Source organism: Pan paniscus, chromosome 13 (assembly GCF_029289425.2).
Source record: "Pan paniscus chromosome 13, NHGRI_mPanPan1-v2.0_pri, whole genome shotgun sequence".
NCBI classification, from domain to species: Eukaryota; Metazoa; Chordata; class Mammalia; order Primates; family Hominidae; genus Pan; species Pan paniscus.
Genome location: NC_073262.2, coordinates 89929269 through 89948891, shown reverse-complemented (window position 1 = coordinate 89948891; position 19623 = coordinate 89929269). Strand labels below are relative to the sequence as shown.

Sequence of the window (19623 nt, the reverse complement as noted above, 5' to 3'; positions counted from 1 at the left end):
GATAGCATAGTGGAAGTTGGAAGGAAATGGTTCTTCTTCTTTCCTTCCAATATACATACCATCAGTGCCACCTGTAAGTTTAACCTAACAGGAAGCCAGAGAGCATAAAGTTAGTTTTCAGTCTTCTAGTCCCAGTGATAAAAGAGTATAAGTGGACAAGGATAAACATGAGCGATAAGACACTATTGGGCACACAGAGAAAGAGTAATTCTTAGCTGGAATTTCATAAAAATCTTGTCATTATTTCCAGTATATCCAAATAGTCTCACTAGTGTTGTATTCAGATACTACTATCTGTGTACTAGTAATATATGGGTATATTTAAAGTTCAAAAGCATTTAGTAGTTCTGATTTACAATTATTATAAGTATCATTCGGTGTGATTGCGGCTAGTATCTGTGGTAAAAGAGAACGGAGTGAGTCTAGTTGCCTGGGAAGTTGAACCACAAGCCCTTTGTGGAGAACTAAAGACCTTGTTAGAGAAATGAAGGTTTACTTTAAATCATGCTAATCTTTAGTATATAGATGTATTTTCAACAGTGACTGCTATTCACAAAGACTAAAGAAGTAATATTTAGCAGAAATTTTGTCAATGAGGTTTGGACTAGCATCTTTATAAGTGATGTGAAATAATAAGAGACACTAGATTAGATGATCTAAAATTTGTTTGCTTTAGTTTCTTATTTTTCCACTTATTTCTTTAGACATAACTGTGGGAATGGTACTTTTATCTATTAGGAAATGAGGTCTTGCAACTGCAAGAAAAAAAATTACTGGGTGGAAAAGGACAGTCACAGTGAAAATTAATCAAAGCCCAGAAAATTAAAACTCTAAGAAATAGGTTTTTGGAAGAAGTAGTGTTTCTTTCACTGGAATTTCATCTTAGTCTCTAGGTTTGGAATATCCCTATGGAAGTTGCCTGAAGCTGAGAGAGCCCGGGGCTTCTATAACAAGATAAACACCTTTTTGAAGGGAGACCTTTCCCAGTGTGGTTTAAAATCATGTCATAGCTTTTGGACAGCTGACATGAACTGACTAGTCTCCCAAAAAGGCAGAAACCAAAAAGCTTTTATTTTTTGTTTGTATTACATGTTCTCTGTGTATCCAGTTCATTCCAAATATTTCTGAGCCTTAGCTGGGGTCTATGACAGACTAAAGCATGAAGGAACCAAAATGTAATATTCACTGGGCTCAGGGTCTATTATTTTCTATTGATACAGTGGAAATGGAGCTTAGAAAATACATTTCTATATTATCTCTGGTATTTTATAAATGTATCAGGTGTGGGGCTACTTTTGTGAACCTGATTGTTCTTGAGATTTTTGAATAATGGAAGGCATAAGAAACAGGATTAAATGAATCAAATTTGGATGCGTTGAAATGGCTACACCCATTTCAGTGAAAGTAACCCATGATGCAAATGCTGTAGAAGGAATCTGGACCACCCAGATATCTGAGCAAAAATCTTTTAGAGATGGACAAAATAAGACAGTAAAAGAGAAAAGAGCAATGGACTTTGGTTACTTTGGGATTTTACTTTATCCTGAGAAGAGAAGTTTCATTTTAAGGACTTTAGCATCTCTGCGTGGTATCTGGAAGTTTTTCAACTTTGCTGTTGAGTTGGAGTGGTACGAATATAGGTGATTATAGCCTTTTGGGTTGGGGTGTATAATAACCTGTTTTCACAAATGCTTAGACATGGAGGTTACTGGCACTGGTTTAGCTGAAACTAAAGTGATAATGTGTTTCCCATTTGCTGTTACTCATTGGGCTTCACTTGTTTGGAAAGTGATGTCAGGAGAGAGGGAACTGGCAAAGCAGGATTTAGGCATATCAGAGATCTAGTCAAACCCTATCAATCACCATCAAACAGTATACTTATACCCAACAGTTAACAGTAATGAATTCTGCTAAGAGTTCAAAGAGGAGGAAAGTTGAAGGTAAAGCAGATTACACATTCAAAAATTCGTTTCAGTAGAGAAGTGATAATAAAAGCCAAATTAAAGGGGTACATAAGTTATAAGAAAGTAGAAACAAGTCTATTAAAAGCCTTCATTAAGAATAGAAGTTTATGTAGAATAAGATTACAAAGAATGGCAGAAAGAACAAAACTTTTTCTTTCTTTTTTTTTTTGCATGAAAACTTTCAAAAACATTTTTGGTTTTAGAAGAGAGACCCAGAAAGTGAGAAGTTTAATATGCTGACGAGAAGATATCTGGTCTAATGAATGCTTGAAGAATGTATTGAAGGAATTCATCAAAAGATAATTCAAAATCAAAAGATAAGCAATTATTCTTTAAGTTGGATAAAGGAAAGGAGAAAAAAACACACAGGGTAATGAAGGAGAGAATAAGCACCTCATTCAGCAAGGAATTAAACGTTTAGTGCATGAGACAGTTTTAACTTTTAGAAGTGTTAATATGGTCAAGTATTATTAGTTAAATTTCCTTTATAAATATTATTATAATTACTCTCTCCTTATTAAGGAAAAATTGTAATGGACAAAGTTTGAGTTATTTTTATTAATTTGATAAATTTTGAGAAGCAAAGCATTAACTCATACTACAACTTTTCTTGGACACTGTAAGGTTAAGAAAGGGAAAAGATATTCTGAACAAGGGTTTTCTTATTACTCTTCAGATTAAATAAATCCCAGTATCCCTTGCTGTAACACAAACAAATTGATTTAAAGGAAGATGGTTATAAAGTAGAATTGAGCTTCCCATTTTATAAACACATGACACTGCACTATTCACAACAGTCATGTTTTTCAAATTATTTGTGCTTTGAAAAAGTTTTGGGCAACATTTATTTTCCGCACACATCATGTATAAGCAGTATAATTTTGCTTATGATTTACAAAGTACTAATTTATTTCAAGAAAATAATGCATTTATAATAATTCAGTCTTATAAGAATATATTTTCTGTATAGTATTATTAATTACAGAGTTCTCCCATTCTAACCTAATTCCCTGACCGTGAGGTAGGCACCATTATCATCAGTTTGCAGATAAGGAAATGGGAACTGTGATGGTTAATACTGAGTGTCAACTTGACTGGAATGAAGAATGCAAAGTATTGATCCTGGGTGTGTCTGTGAGGCTGCTGCCAAAGGAGATTAACATTTGAGTTGTGGGCTGGGAAACACAGACCCACCCTTAATCTTGGTGGGTACCATCTAATCAGCTGCCAGTGTGGCCAGGATATAAAGCAAGCAGAAAAAAACGTGAAAAGGCTAAACTGGCTCAGCCTCCGAGCCTACATCTCTCTCCCATGCTGGATGATTCCTGCCCTCAAACATTGGACTCCAAGTCCTTCAGCTTTGGGACTCAGACTGGCTTCCTTGCTCCTTAGCTTGCAGATGGCCTATTATGGGACGTTGTGATGATTTGAGTTAATACTACTTAATAAACTTCCCCCGGCTTTTTTTTTTTTTTTTTTTTTGAGATGGAGTCTCACTCTGTGGCCCGGACTGGAGTGCAATGGCACAATTTCGGCTCACTGCAACCTCCACCTCCCGGATTTAAGTGATTCTCCTGCCTCAGCCTCCCAAGAAGCTGGGATTATAGGCACCCACCACCATGCCTGGCTAATTTTTGTATTTTTAGTAGAGACAGGGTTTTACCATGTTGGCCAGGCTGGTCTTGAACTCCTGACCTCAGGTGTTCCACCTGCCTTGGCCTCCCAAAGTGCTGGGATTGGAGGCATAAGCCACCGCGCCTGGCCTCTAAATTTCCCTTTATATATACATCTATCCTATTAGTTCCGTCCCTCTAGAGAACCCTGACTAATATAGATTTTGGTACCAAGAGTGGTTCTAGAGGAACAAAATACTAAGGATGGAGTTCTTTCGTTGGTCTTGGGGTTTTTGGAGCTGGCTGCTTAATATGATTAGACCCCAAAATGCTAAGGACTCTACTTCTAATAGTATGGAGAAACTAATAGTCCTTGGTGTGAACTGTTTAGAGAGTTATGCCAAATAAATGCATTTGACACTCCTGATTCACTGCTTGTGAGAGGCAAGGAGTTTAGTGACTCTATATATAATACCTTTGACTATATGTAGAGAATGAAGGAACATAATGAAGTTGATTGGTTGCTCCTAAGTTCACTGGACAAAGTGATGAAAGAAAATGAACTCAGGGATTCTAACTCCTGGCTTCAGAAGCAGATACCGAGCTTCAAATCTTCTAGGATTGCCCTGAGTCTTATCTCCTGTAGAGAAAGAGCTGAAATTGTGGAAAGGCAGGCACAAACTCTTATCATGTGAGTGGCTGACCTGCAATGAAAGGTGCATGCACAGCCTCACCAGGTGTCTGTTGAAGTGAGGGCATTGATTGGAAAAGAATGGGATCCTGCAACTTGGAACAGGGACATGTAAAAGGATTCTGATGAAGCTGGGGACACTGAGTTTTTAAACTACAACGAAACATTTCTGCCAGAACAAACAGCTTCCCCATCCCCAGTAGAGGCAACATCCTCTCCAACTCATGCTGCCATCAGACTTTCCACCCTTGTCTAAGGAGATAAACTCTGTGTTGCCTGAGGCAACAGTGATGGCCTCCCCTGAGACAGTTATCAGGCAAGATAATGTTGATTCTCCTCAGGAGCCACACACAACACCCCTGTTTGCTTCTAGACCTATAACTAGACTAAAGTCCCGGTGGGCCCCTAGAGGTAAGGTGCAGAATGTGACCCATGAGGAGGTGTGCTACACTCAAAGAACTGCTTGAGTTTTCAAATTTATATAAGAAGAAATCTGGAGAACAGGCATGGGGATGGATATTAAGGGTGTGGGATGATGGTGGAAGAACAAAGAGTTGGATAATGCTGAACTTATTGATTTGGGCCCACTAAGTTGGGATTCTGCGTTTAATGTTGCAGCTTGGAGAGTTAAAAATGGTTCTAATAGTTTATTTGCTTGGTTAGCTGAAATATGGATTAAAATATGGCCCACATGAGTGAACTGGAAATGCCTGATATCCCTTGGTTAATGTAGGGAAGGGATCCAAAGGCTTAGGGAGATTGGGATGGTGGAGTGGATTAGTCTCTTTAAACCTACTTATCTCACCTGGGAAGGTCCAGCAGATATACCCTTGACCAATGTTTTACAAAATAGATTTAGCAGAAATCTTGCAAGCCAGAATGGAAAATAATATATTCAAAGTGCTAAAGTTAAAAAAAAACCAAACTAGCAAATTGGAATGGTATGTCTGGCAAAAATTTCCCTCAAAAATGAAGAAGAGTGGGAGTCAGACCAAGATGGCAGAATGCAAGTCTCCATTGATTGTCCCACTCAGAAGGACACCAATTTAACAACTACAAAAGAAAAGCACCTTCACAGGCACTAAAATTCAGTACTCACAGTATCTGATTTTAACTTCATGTCACTGAAAGGGGCACAGAAGGGGAAGAAAAAAACAGTTGAACCTCCAATATCATCCACCCCCCACAACCTCAGTTCTTCACTCCTCCACAGTGGTGGCATGATGTGGAGAGCATTTCTGTGCATTGGGTTAGGGAACATTTCCAAATTCATTCTATGAATCCAGTATTACCCTGATACCAAAACCACAAAAACACACTTCAAAAAAAGAAAACTACTAGTCAATGCGCTGTTGAATATTTATGCAAAAAGCCTCAACAAAATACAAGCAAACTGAATTCAACAATACACTAAAAAGATCATTTATCATCATCAAACAAGACTTATCCCTGGGATGCAAGGAAGGAAGGTCATTATCATGTATCATGATCAAACAAGACTTATCCCTTGGATGCAACATACACAAATCAATCACTATGATACATCGCATTAACAGAATGAAAGACAAAAACTATATGATCATTTCAATTGGTGCTGAAAAAACATTGGATACAATTCAACATCCCTTCATGATAAAAATTGTCAAAAAAACTGGGTATAGAAGGAACATATCTCAACATAATAAAAGCCATATATGATAGACCCCCAGCTAGTATCATATTGAAAGGGGAAAATCTGAAAGGCTTTCCCCTGACATCTAAAACGTGACAAAAATACCCACTTTCACCACTGTTATTCAACATAGTACTGGGAGTCCTAGTTAAAGCAATCAGACAAGAGAAATAAATAAAGGGCATCCAAATTGGAGTGGAAGAAGTCAAATTATCCTTGTTTGTAGATAATATAATCTTTTATTTAAAAAAAACCTACATATGTATACATGTGCCATGCTGGTGCGCTGCACCCACTAACTCGTCATCTAGCATTAGGTATATCTCCCAATGCTATCCCTCCCCCCTCCCCACTCCCCACCACAGTCCCCAGAGTATGATATTCCCCTTCCTGTGTCCATGTGATTTCATTGTTCAATTCCCACCTATGAGTGAGAATATGCGGTGTTTGGTTTTTTGTTCTTGCGATAGTTTACTGAGAATGATGGTTTCCAATTTCATCCATGTCCCTACAAAGGATATGAACTCATCATTTTTTATGGCTGCATAGTATTCCATGGTGTATATGTGCCACATTTTCTTAATCCAGTCTATCATTGTTGGACATTTGGGTTGGTTTCAAGTCTTTGCTATTGTGAATAATGCCGCAATAAACATACGTGTGCATGTGTCTTTATAGCAGCATGATTTATAGTCATTTGGGTATATACCCAGTAATGGGATGGCTGGGTCAAATGGTATTTCTAGTTCTAGATCCCTGAGGAATCGCCACACTGACTTCCACAATGGTTGAACTAGTTTACAGTCCCACCAACAGTGTAAAAGTGTTCCTATTTCTCCACATCCTCTCCAGCACCTGTTGTTTCCTGACTTTTGAATGATTGCCATTCTAACTGGTGTGAGATGATATCTCATAGTGGTTTTGATTTGCATTTCTCTGATGGCCAGTGATGATGAGCATTTTTTCATGTGTTTTTTGGCTGCATAAATGTCTTCTTTTGAGAAGTGCCTGTTCATGTCCTTCACCCACTTTTTGATGGGGTTGTTTGTTTTTTTCTTGTAAATTTGTTTGAGTTCACTGTAGATTCTGGATATTAGCCCTTTGTCAGATGAGTAGGTTGCGAAAATTTTCTCCCATGTTGTAGGTTGCCTATTCACTCTGATGGTAGTTTCTGCACAATGTGCACATGTACCCTAAAACTTAAAGTATAAAAAAAAAGCATATATAATCTTTAATAAATAAATAAATAAATAAATAAATAAAAATAAAAAAAACCTAAAGACTCCACAAGAAAACTATAAGAACTGATCAATTCAGTAAAGTTGCAGGACACAAAATCAACATACAAAAATCATAGCATTTCTATATACTAATGGTAAAAAAATAAATAAACAAATAAATAAGAGGAATCCCATTTACAGTAGCCACAAATAAAATAAAAAACCTAGGGATTAACCTAACCAAAGAAGTGAAAGATCTCTATGATAAAAACTATAAAATACTGATGAAAGAAACTGAAGTGGACACCAAAAGGTAAAAGATATTCCATGTTCATGGATTGGAAGAGTCAATATCATCAAAATGTCCATACTACCCAAAGTAATCTACAGTTTCAGTACAATCCTTATCAAAATACCAAGGACATTCTTCACAGACATTCAAAAAAAAATCCTAAAATTTATATGTAATATCAAAAGACCCAGAATAACCAAAGCTATTTTAAGCAAAAGGAACAAAGCTGGATGAATCACATTACCTGACTTCAAATCTGGTGCTACAGCAACCAGAGCAGGAGGGTATTGGCATAAAAACAGTTACACAGGTACCAGCATAAAAATTAAAAACACACCAAAAAATAATATAAAAAACCAAAGAAATAGAATGGAAAACCCATAAACAAATCCACACAGCTACAGTGAACTCATATTTAACAATGGTGCCAAGAATATACATTGAAGAAAAGATAGTCTCTTCAATAAATGGTACTGAGAAAACTAGATATCAATATGTAGAAGAATTAAATTTGACCCCACTCTTTCACCATATACAAAAATCATATTAAAATGGATTAAAGATGTAAATAAAAGATCTCACATTATAAAACTACTATAAGAAAACATTGGGGAAAATCTCTAGCACATTGGTCTGGGCAAAAATTTCCTGAATAATACCCCACAAGCACAGGGAACCAAAGCAAAAATGGAAAAATGAGATCACACTAAGTTAAAAAGCTTCTGAACAGCAAAGGAAACAATCAAGAAAGTGAAGAGACAACCCATAAAATGGGAGAAAATAATTGCAAACTACCCATCTGACAAGGGACTAGTAACAGAATACAAAAGAAGCACAAACAACTCTATAGGTAAAAGTCTAATATTCCAATCAAAAATGGGCAAAAAAAGTGAATAGGCATTTGTCAAATGAAGACATACACATGACAAACAGGCACATGAAATGATGCTCAAAGTCACTGAACACAAGAGAAATGTAAATCAAAACCACAATGACATATCATCTCACAGCAGTTAAAATGGCTTATATGCAAAAGTCAGATAATAACAAATGCTGGGAAGGATATGGAGAAAAGGGAACTCTTGTACACTATTGATGGGAATACAAATTATTATAACCACTATTGAGAAGAATTTGAAGGTTGCTCAAAAAAGCTAAAAATTGAGCCACCGTATGATCCAGCAATCCCACTGCTGGGTTCCTACCCAAAAGAAAGGAAATTAGTACATGAAAGAGATATCTGCACATCCATGTTTGCTGCAGCACTGTTCACAATAGGTAAGATTTGAAAGCAACGTAAGTGTCCCTCAAAAGATGAATGAAAATAGTACTCTAAAAGAAAAGAATTAGATCCTGTCATTTGCAAAAAACATGGATGGAATGAAAGAGTATTATGTTAAGTGAAATAAGCCAGACACAGAAAGACAAACGTCCTATGTTCTCACCTATTTGTTGGATCTAAACATCACAGTAATTGAGCTCATGGAGATAGAGAGTAAAAGGATGATTACCAGAACCGGGAAAAGTAGTAGGGTAAATCAATAACAGAAGGAAAACTGAAAAAAAAAAATGTGAGGAAATTAAACAACATACTCTTGAATAATGATTGGGTCAAAGAAGAAATCAAAAGAAAATTTAGAAAATATCTTGTATGTAACATCAAATTATATGTAACATCAAAAGACCCAGAGTAACCAAAGCTATTCAAAGCTAAACAAAGATGAAAGCACAACATATCAAAATTTATGGAATATAGCAAAAGCAGTACTAAAAGAGAAGTCACAGTGATAAACACCTACCTAAGGAAAGGACCAGCCTGGGGAACATAGCAAGACCTTCTCTCTACTAAAAATTAAAAAAATTAGCCAGTCATGGTGGTACACACTTGTATTCTCAGCTACTTGGGAGACTGAAGTGGCAGGATCACTTGAGTCCAAAGTTCTAGGTTCTAGTGAGCTTTGATCATGCCACTGCAATCCAGTCTAGGCAACAAAGTGAGACCCTGTCTCCAAAAAGAAAACAGGAAGAAAAGAAAAAATATATAAAATGGCAAATTAAATTTAAAAAACTAAACACAAATTTAGCAGAAGGAAGAAAATAAAGATTAGACTTATATAAGTAAAATAGAGACTAAAAGAAAATTGAAAAAAATTATAAAACCAAAAGTTGAATTTTTAAAAACATAAAAAAATTTAAGAATGCCTTAGCTGAACTAAGAAAAATAGAGAAGCCTTAAATAAATAAATTCAGAAATGACAGACATTACAACTTACTCTACAGAAATAAAAAGGATTATAAGAGACTAGCATGAATAATTATTCTCCAACAAATTAGATAACCCAGAAGAAATAAATGTTTAGAAATATACAATCTACCAAGACTAAGTAATGACTAAATAAAAATTGAACAGATCTATAACTAGTAATTACATAGAATCAGTAATAAAAAAATCTCCAACAAAGAGAAGCTCAAGAACTGATAGCTTCACTGGTGAATTCTAACAAATATTTAATAAACTAATGCCAATTATTTTCTTCCAAACCCTTTCAAAAAATTGAAGGGGAGAAAACACTTCCAAACTCATTTGATAGAGCAAGCATCATCCTGATATCAAAGCCAGACGAAGCCACTATAAGAAAATTACAGGTCAATATCTCTAATGAAAAAAGATATACAAATACTCAACAAAATAGATCAAACTGAATTTAAGAGTATGTTGAAAGGATCACACATCTTGATCAAGTAAGATTTATCCCTGGGATGCAAGGATGGTTCAACATACAAAAATCAACATGATATACCATATTAATGAAGAATTTTTAAAAATCAGATAATGATATAAATAGATGCTAAAAAAATTTAACATAATTTAATGCCCTTTAATGATAAAAAAAAATTCAACAAACTAGAAGGAGAAATAAACTAGTTCAATGTAATAAAGGCCATATATAAAAAGCCCACAGCTAACATCAAACTCAAGATTAATTCTGAAAGCCTTCCTTCTAAGATGAAGAACTGCCCTTCTAAGATGAAGATGCCCACTCTAGCCACCTTTATTCAACAGGAAGTCAACAGGGAAAAAAAGGCTTCTCAAAAAAATAAATAAAATTGCCCCTGCTGCTCTGCCAGAGCACACTCTCCTACAGTCCCCCAACACCATTGTGTTGGCATGCACAAGCAGACCTATCACCCTGCCCTGACTAGTACACACAAGCACGCACCCCACCACACCCGCCACTGTTGGTGTGAGTGCAAGGGCACAAACACCATTGCCACTCTTGCACTGGCACTCACAGATGCTGCTACCTGGCCTTGGTTGGTGTCCCACCCAGCTGATGCTTGAAGACCCTGCCAAGTCACCACCACCACTAATGCACACTTGTATACAGATGCTGCTGCCCAACCCCATCAAAGAACTTTTGATGATATCTCCCATTACAGTACTGTTGACATAGAGTAGAAACACCTTGACCCCTCCAACTCAGCAGGTACTTAAGCCGGAGGGACCAGAGAACAAAGCTTTGGGCTGGTACCAACCCCTCAAAGTTAAAGCATACAGCCTAGGGGTACTCAGCTGAGCCTTATCCTCTGAAATCTTCTTGAAATGAAGCCAGTTGACTGAACCCACTTTATATGACAGTCACTCCCTCAAGGGTATCAAAGAATATAAAAGCAAAATCCCTATCCAAAGGACAGCAACTTCAAAGATTAAAGGAACATCAGCCCACACACAAGAAAGAACCAACACAAGAACTCAAGAAACTAAAAAAAGCCAGAGTATCTTCTTACCTGCAAACAACTGCACTAGTTCCCCAACAATGGTTCTTAACCAGGCTGAAATGACAGACATAGAATTTGAAATATGAATAGGAATCAAGATCATTGAGATTTAAATGAAAGTTGAAATCCAATCGAGGGAATCTAAGGAATCCAATAAAACAATATAAGAGCTGAAGTGGAATATACTCATTTTAAGAAAGAACCAAACTGATCTGATCGAGTTGAAAAACTCACTATAAAAATTTCATAATGTAATCAGAAGTATTAACAAAATAGACAAAGATTAAAAATCTCAGAGCTCACACACAAAAAACTGGCTCTTTGAATCAACTCAGACAAAATAAAAATAAAAATAAAAATAAAAATAAAAAAGAATAAATGAAGCCTCTGGGAAATACAGGTTATGTAAAGACCCCAAGCATACTACTCATTGGCATCCCTGTAAAAAGAGGGACTCTGAAAACATATTTCAAGGTATTGTCCATGAAAACTTCCCCAACTTCACTAGAGAGGTTGATGTTCAAATTTAGGAAATGCAGAGAATCCCTGCAAGATACCGTATGAGATAACCATCCTCAAGACACACAGATATCAAATCCTCCAAGGTCAAAATGGAAGAAAAAAATTTAAAGGCAGCCAGAGAGAAGAAACAGGTTGCATGAAAGGGAGCTCCATCAGGCTAAAAGCAGATTTTTCACCAGCAGCTCTGAGCCAGAAGACATCATGGGCCTATACTCAGCATTCTTCCCCTCACCAACTGTATAATGGGATTACATATATTTTTTTCCTGTTGAGTTGTTTGAGTTCCTTGTAGATGATGGATATTAGTCCTGTGTTGAATGAATAGTTCGCAAATATTTTCTTCCTTTCAAGAGGTTGTCTCTTCACTCCATTGATTTTTGTCCATATGCTTTTTAGTTTAATATAGTTCCATTTATCAGTTTTTGTTTTTGTTGCCTGTGCTTTTTGAGGTGTTAATCATAAAATATTTACCTAGAACAATGTCCAGGAGAGTTTTCCCTGTTTTCTTCTAGTATTTTTATAATTTCAGGTCTTAAATTTATGTCTTTAATTCATTTGAATTGATTTTTGCATATGGTGATAGACAAGGTCCAGTTTCATTCTTCTGCATGTGACTATCCAAATTTTCCCAGAACCATTTACTCAAGAGGGTGTCCTTTTCCCAGTGTAAGTTCTTGTTAGCTTTTCCAAAAATCAGTTGGCTCTCGATGTGTGGCTTTATTTGTGGGTTCTCTATTCTGCTCCATTGGTCTATGTGTCTATTCTTATACCAATATCATGCTGTTTTGGCTAGATAGCCTTGCCACATATTTTGAAGTCAGGTAATGTGATGCCTCCAGTGTAGTTATTTTTGTTTAGAACTGCTTTGATGATTCAGGCTCTTTTATGATTCGATATGAATTTCAGGATTTTTTTCTGATTTTGTGAAGAATGATGTTGGTATTTTGACAAAGATTGCATTAAATCCATAGATTGCTTTGGGCAATATGGTCATTTTATTGATATTAATTCTTCTAAAACATGAGCATCAAATCTTTTTCCATTCGTTTGTGTCATATTCAATTTCTTTCACCAGTATTTTGTGGTTTTCCTTATAGAGGCCTTTCACTTCCTTGGTTAAAATTATTCCTAAGTATTTTGTTACTTTTTCGTAGCTACTGTACATGGGGTTGCTTTCTTGATTTCTTTGTTGGCTAGATCGTTATTTTGAATATAGAAATATTACTAATTTTTTACACTGATTTTGTATCCTGCAACTTTACTGAAGTCATTCATCACAACTTCAGTTTTTTTGGGGGGTGGAGTCTTTAGGTTTTTCTAGATATAATCTAAATATAAATAAATATAATTAGAAATGGCAAAGGAAACATTGCCACTGACCCTGCAGAAACAGGAAAACACCCTTGGAGACTATTACAAACACTTCTATGAATACAAACTAGAAAACTTAGAAGAAACGGATAAAATCCTAGAAACATGCAGCCTCCCAAGATTGAAAAAGGAAGAAACTGAAACACCTAACTGACAAATAACAAGTTCTGAAATTTAATCATAACAAAAGGCCTACCCACCAGAGAAAATCTGGACCAGATGTATTTGCAGCTGAATTCTACCAGACAATAAGGAAGATATGATATAAATTCTATTGAAATTATTCTAAAAAACAGAGCAGGAGGATTTCCTCCCTAACTCGTTCTATGAGGCTAGGATCATTCTGATACCAAAACCTGGCAGAGGCACAATGAAAAAAGAAAACTTCAGGTCAATATTCCTAATGAACATAGATGGAAAAATTCTCAACAAAATACCAGCAAACTGATTCCATCAGTAATTCAAAAAGTAATCCCCCATGATCAAGTAGGCTTTATTCTTGGGATACAAGGTTGATTCCAGATATGCCAATCAATAAATGTTATTAATCACATAAACAGAACTAAAAACAAAACCACGATTATCTAAATAGATGCAGAAAAACTTTTGATAAAATTCAACATCGCTTCATGTTAAGAACCCTCAACAAAGTAGGCATTAAAGGAATATACCTCAAAATAAGAAGCATCTATGACAAACCCACAGCCAACATCATACTGAATGGGCAAAAACTGGAAGCATTCCCCTTGAGAACTGGAACAAGACAAGAATGCTCACTCTCACCACTCCTATTCAACATAGTAGCAGAAGTTGCAGCCAGAGCAATCAAGCTAAACAAGGAAGTAAAATGCATCCAAATAGGAAGAGAGGTAGTTGAACTATCTCTCTTCACAGATGATATAATTTTATATGTAGAAAACTCCATAGTCTCTGCCCAAAGCTCCTAGATCTTTTAAACAAATTCAGCAAAGGTTCAGGATACAAGTGTACAAAAATGAGAAGCATTTCCATACACCAACAATATCCAAGCTAAGAAGCACGCATGCACACACACATACACACACACACACACACACACACACACACACACACACACCAGAAATAGAGCTAACCAGGGAGGTGAAAAAGCTCTATAATGAGAATTAAGAAACACTGCTGAAAGAAATTAAGAATGACACAAACAAATGGAAACACATTTCATTCTCATAGATAAAAAGAATCAGTATCATTAAAATGGCCATACTTCTCAAAGCAATGTACAGATTCAATGCTATACCTACAACAATACTGATTACATTTTTCACAAAATTCTAAAATGCATACAGAACCACAAAAGAGCCTGAATAGTCAAAGCAATTCTAAGCAAAAAGAACAAAGCTAAACCATCACATTACCTGATTTCAAACTATAATAAAAGGATACAGAAACCAAAACAGCATGGTACTAGTACAAGAACAGACACATAGACCAATGGAATAGACTAGAGAAGCTAGAAATAATGCTGCACACCTACAGCTGTCTGATCTTTGACAAACCTGACAAAAATAAGCAATGGAGAAAGGACTCTGTATTTAATAAATGGTGCTGGGATAACTGGCCAGTCATATGCAAAAGATTGAAACTGGACCCCTTCCTTATACCATATACAATAATTAACTCAAGATAGATTGAAGACTTAAAGTTAAAACTAAAAACCCTTGAAGACAACTGTATTATTTTGTTCTTACATTGCTATAAATAAATACCCAAGACTGGGTAATTTATAAAGGAAGGAGATTTAATAGACTCATTCCACATGGCTGGGAAGGCCTCAGGAAATTTACAATCATAGTGGAAGGGAAAGAGGCACGTCTTATATGGCACAGGTGTAAAAGAGAGAGAGCACATGTAGGAGGAATTCTCAAATGCTTATGAAACCATTAGATCCCATGAGAACTCACTCACTATCATGAGAACAGCATGGGGGAAATTGCCTCTATGATCCAATCACCTTCCACCAGGTACCACCCTTGACATGTGGGAATTATGGGGATTATAATTCAAGATGAGATATGGGTGGGGACACAGAGCCTAACCATATGAATAACCTAAGAAATTCCATTCTGAACATAGAACCTGGCAAAAATTTTATGATGAAGATACTAAACATAATTGCAATAAGAAAGAAAATTGACCAATGTTACCTAAATAAAGAGTTTCCGCACATCAAAATATAAACTATCAATGGAGTAAACAGACAACTTACAGAATGGGAGAAAATATTTTGCAAACTGTGCATCTGACAAAGGTCTAATATCCAGAATGTATAAGGAACTTTAACAAATTTACAAGCAGAAAACAACCCCTTCATAAAAAAAAAAAAAAAAAAAAGGACATGAACAGACACTTCTCAAGAGAAGGCACATGTGGCCAAAAAGCATTATGAGTGCTCAGCATTACTAATCATTAGAGAAATGCAAATCAAAACCACAATGAGATAGTATCTCACCTCAGTCAGAATAGCTACTATAACAAAGTCAAAAATTAATATATGCTGGCAAGGTTGAAGAGAAAAGGGAATGGTTATGTACTGCTTGGTAGAATCTAAATTATTTCAGCCATCATGGGAAGCATTTTGAAGACTTCTCAAAGAACTTAATACAGAACTACCGTCTGACCCAGAAAATGCATTATTGGACATATATATGAAGGTAAATAAATTGTTATACCATAAAGACACATGCAGGTGTATGCTCATTGCAGCATTGTTCTCAATAACTAATACATGGAATCAACTTAGATGCCCAACAACGATTAGATAAAGAAAATGTGGTACATGTGGTACCTATACAGCATGGAACACTATCCATCAAAAAAAAGAATACCATCATGCCTTTTGTTTGTAGCAACATGGACGCAGCTGCAGGCCATTTTCCTAAGTGAATTAATGTAGGAACAGATAACCAAATACAGCATGTTCTCACTTATAAGTGGGAGCTAAACATTGGGTACATATGGACAAAGAAGGGAATAATATACACTGGGGCCTATTTGAGGGTAGAGGATAAAAAAAAAACTATCTATCAGGACTATGCTTATTAGCATAGTTATATGGGTAAGTTGCATGTACACCAACCCCTGCAACATGCAACTTACCCATATAACAAACCTGCATATGTGCCCCCAAACCTAAGTCCCTGTTTGCAGATGACATGATCTCATATACAGAAAACTCTAAAGACTTTTTAAAATCCTGTTAGAAATAATAAACAAATTCAGTAAACTTTCAGGATACAAAATCAACATACAAATATCAGTTGTATTTCTTGCAACAAAAAAAAATCTAAAAGGGAAATTTAAAAAGTAGTCCTATTTACATTAGCATCCAAAAAGAAGTAATTAAGGGTAAACTTATCCAGGGATGTGAAAAGCTTGCATATTGAAAATTACAAAACATTGTTCAAAGAATAAAGAAGACATAGGTAAATGGAAGGACATACTGTGTTTGTGGCTTGGAAGATTTAATATTGCTAAAATGTTCTTATTACATAAAGCAATGTACAATGTCAACGCAACCCCTATCAAAATCTCAATGACTTTTTGTTCAAAAATAGAAAAAAAAATACTAAATTTAATATGGAAACAAAGAATCCCATAGAGCCAAAACAATCTTGAGAAAGAACAATCCTGGAAGCCCCACACTTCTGAAATTCAATACATATGACAAGACTATAGTAATCAAGAGAATAGTACTGGCATAAAGATAGACATGTAATCCAATCAAATAGAATAGAGAGCCCAGAAATAAACCCACACATGTATAGTCAAATGATCTCCAACAAAGATACCAAGAATACACAATGGGGAAAGGATAGTCTTTTCCATAAATAGATTTGGTAAAGTTGAATATCTACATGCAAAAATGAAAATGGAATTTTATCGAATGCTATATGCAAAAATCAAGTCTAAGTGGATTAAAGACATAAGACCTAAAGCCATAAAACTCCTAAAAGAACACATGAAGGCAAATCTTTATAACACTATATTGGCATCAAAAAGTTGGATATAACATCAAAACCACAAGCAACAAACACAAAAATAGACAATTTGGAATATGTCAATCTAAAAGTTTATGTGCAACAAAGGAAACAATCAACAGAGTGAAAAGGCAACCTACAGAATGAGAGAAGATATTTCTAAACTGTATAAGTGGTTAATATCCAAAATATACAAGAAAACCATAAAACTTAATTAAAAATACACAAAATAAGTATATGAATAGACATTTCTTCAAAGAAGACATACAAATGGCAACATGTATATGAAAAGATTCTCAATATCACTAATCAACAAGGAAATGAAACTGAAAACAATAGTGAGATATCACCTCACATCTGATAGGATGGGCATTTAAAAAAATAAAAAAATAACAAATGTGGGATATTTTTGTTGTTTTTTGTTTGTTTGTTCATTTGTTTTTAACAAGATGAAGATTAGAGGCTTTTACCAAGTTTCAACCACTTGGAAATAGCAAAATACTATGTAAAGATCAAGTCTGTGAGCTTCAATTCAAGAAGGAAAATAAGAATTTACCAGAAGAGCAAAGGACACTTCGGATCCCAGGGAGGAGAAGATGGGAAAAGAGTGTTCATCTGAGAAAAATCAGCCCTCTTCCTAAGGCAATAGAGAGTTTCTCCCAGTAAACAGGATAATATATGTACCAATCTGCATTAGCTGCAGCCAAATCTTACCTATAAATACCACCTACTGGCCTGGAGGTTGAATGGCACAACACAGTAGAAAATCTGCTGACACAAGTGCACAGCACTAGAGAATGAGATAAGCTTCCTGTGACTTCTGTCACCCTAGCTCCACTAGAGGCTATGAGCCTGCCCACATGTCCCATACATCACAACTGGAATCAGTATTTGAGAAAAACACCACAAAAGGCTATCTGTAACTAAGAAATTTATAGAGACTCTTTGCTGCTGAAAGTACCCAGAACCAAAGCCAAAAGACCCTATACAACATACATTATATATATATATATACACATATATATCCTTATATATGTATATATATGTGTATATATGTATATATGTGTATATATGTATATATATGTGTATATATATGTGTATATATATATGTGTGTATATATATAAGCAGATGAGATTAGGAGCCTATTTTTAGTCTCTTTATGTATAAAAAACACCAGTCAAGGATTTCATATCTTACCAAACAAAGCTTCAAAAATGAAGCAAAACTAAAGTCTTTCCCAGACAAATAACTACAAAGAAAACGTATTACCATTAGACTAGTCAAACGAAAATACTCAAAGAATTTGTAACATGGAAACAAAAGGATGATATTCACTATCATAACAGGATACATAACTACAAAGCTCACAGCTCTTATAAAGCAATTACACAGTTGAAACTCCAAGGCAACTAGCTAGCAACACTATGACAGGAACAAAACCTTTCATATCAATATTACTCTTGAATATAAATGGCCTAAATGCTTTACCTGAAACATACAAAATGGCAAATTGTATTTTAAAGAAAAAAAGACACAACGACTTGCTACCTACAAGATAGTTACTCTTGGCTAAATACTACAGACAAAGTAAAGGGGTAAAAAAAGACATACTATGCAAATGGAAAACAAAAATGAGCATGACCAGCCATCTTCATATCACATAAGACAGACTATAAACCAATATCAGTAAAATTTATAGAAAGTAGGATATTAGATAATGATGAAGGGTTCAATAGAAGAAGAAGATTTAGCTATTCTAAATATATATGTACCCAACATTGGAGCATCCAGTTTCATAAAACAAATACTACTAGACCAGGAAAACAGATTCATAGCAATAAAATAATAGTGAGTAACTCAACACCCTACTGATAACACCAGATTATTGGGGCAAGAAATCAACCAAGGAACTCTGGACATAAGTGACTATAGAGCAAATGAACCTTACAAAATTGATGTACAAAAGTCAGTAGCATTTTTAATACATCAATAATGTTTGGTGCTCTCTTCAGTAGCACATATACTAAAATTAGAATGATACAGGAAAGATTAGCGTGGTCCCCGTGCAAGGAGAATATGCAAACTCATGAAACTTTTCCTATTTTAAAAAAGTAATATTTGGGCTGAGACCCAAATCAAGAACTCAATCACATTTACAATAGTCATAAATAGATGAAATACCTATAAACACATTTAAGCAAGGAAGTGAAAGATTTCTACAAAGAAAATTACAAAGCACTGATGAAAGAAATCATAGATGACAAACAAATGGAAAACATTCCATGCTCATGGGTTGGAAGAACTGATATCATTAAAATGATAACGCTGCCCAAAATAATCCACAGAGTCAACACAATCCCTATCAAATTACCAACATCATTTTTCATGGAATTAGAAAAAAACAGTCCTAAAGTTCATACAAAACCAAAAAAGAGCTCAAAGAGCCAAAGAATTACTAAACCAGAAAAACACATCCAGAGG

General features: G+C 35.4%; 1 non-coding gene across 1 annotated transcript; it reads left to right on the top strand.

The window, feature by feature from the left end:
* Positions 1-19141: 19141 nt before the first annotated feature.
* On the top strand, positions 19142-19248 carry LOC112439125 (U6 spliceosomal RNA). The gene has a single exon (XR_003027431.1). It is a non-coding gene; the product is annotated as a U6 spliceosomal RNA (small nuclear RNA).
* The last annotated feature ends 375 nt before the right edge of the window (positions 19249-19623 follow it).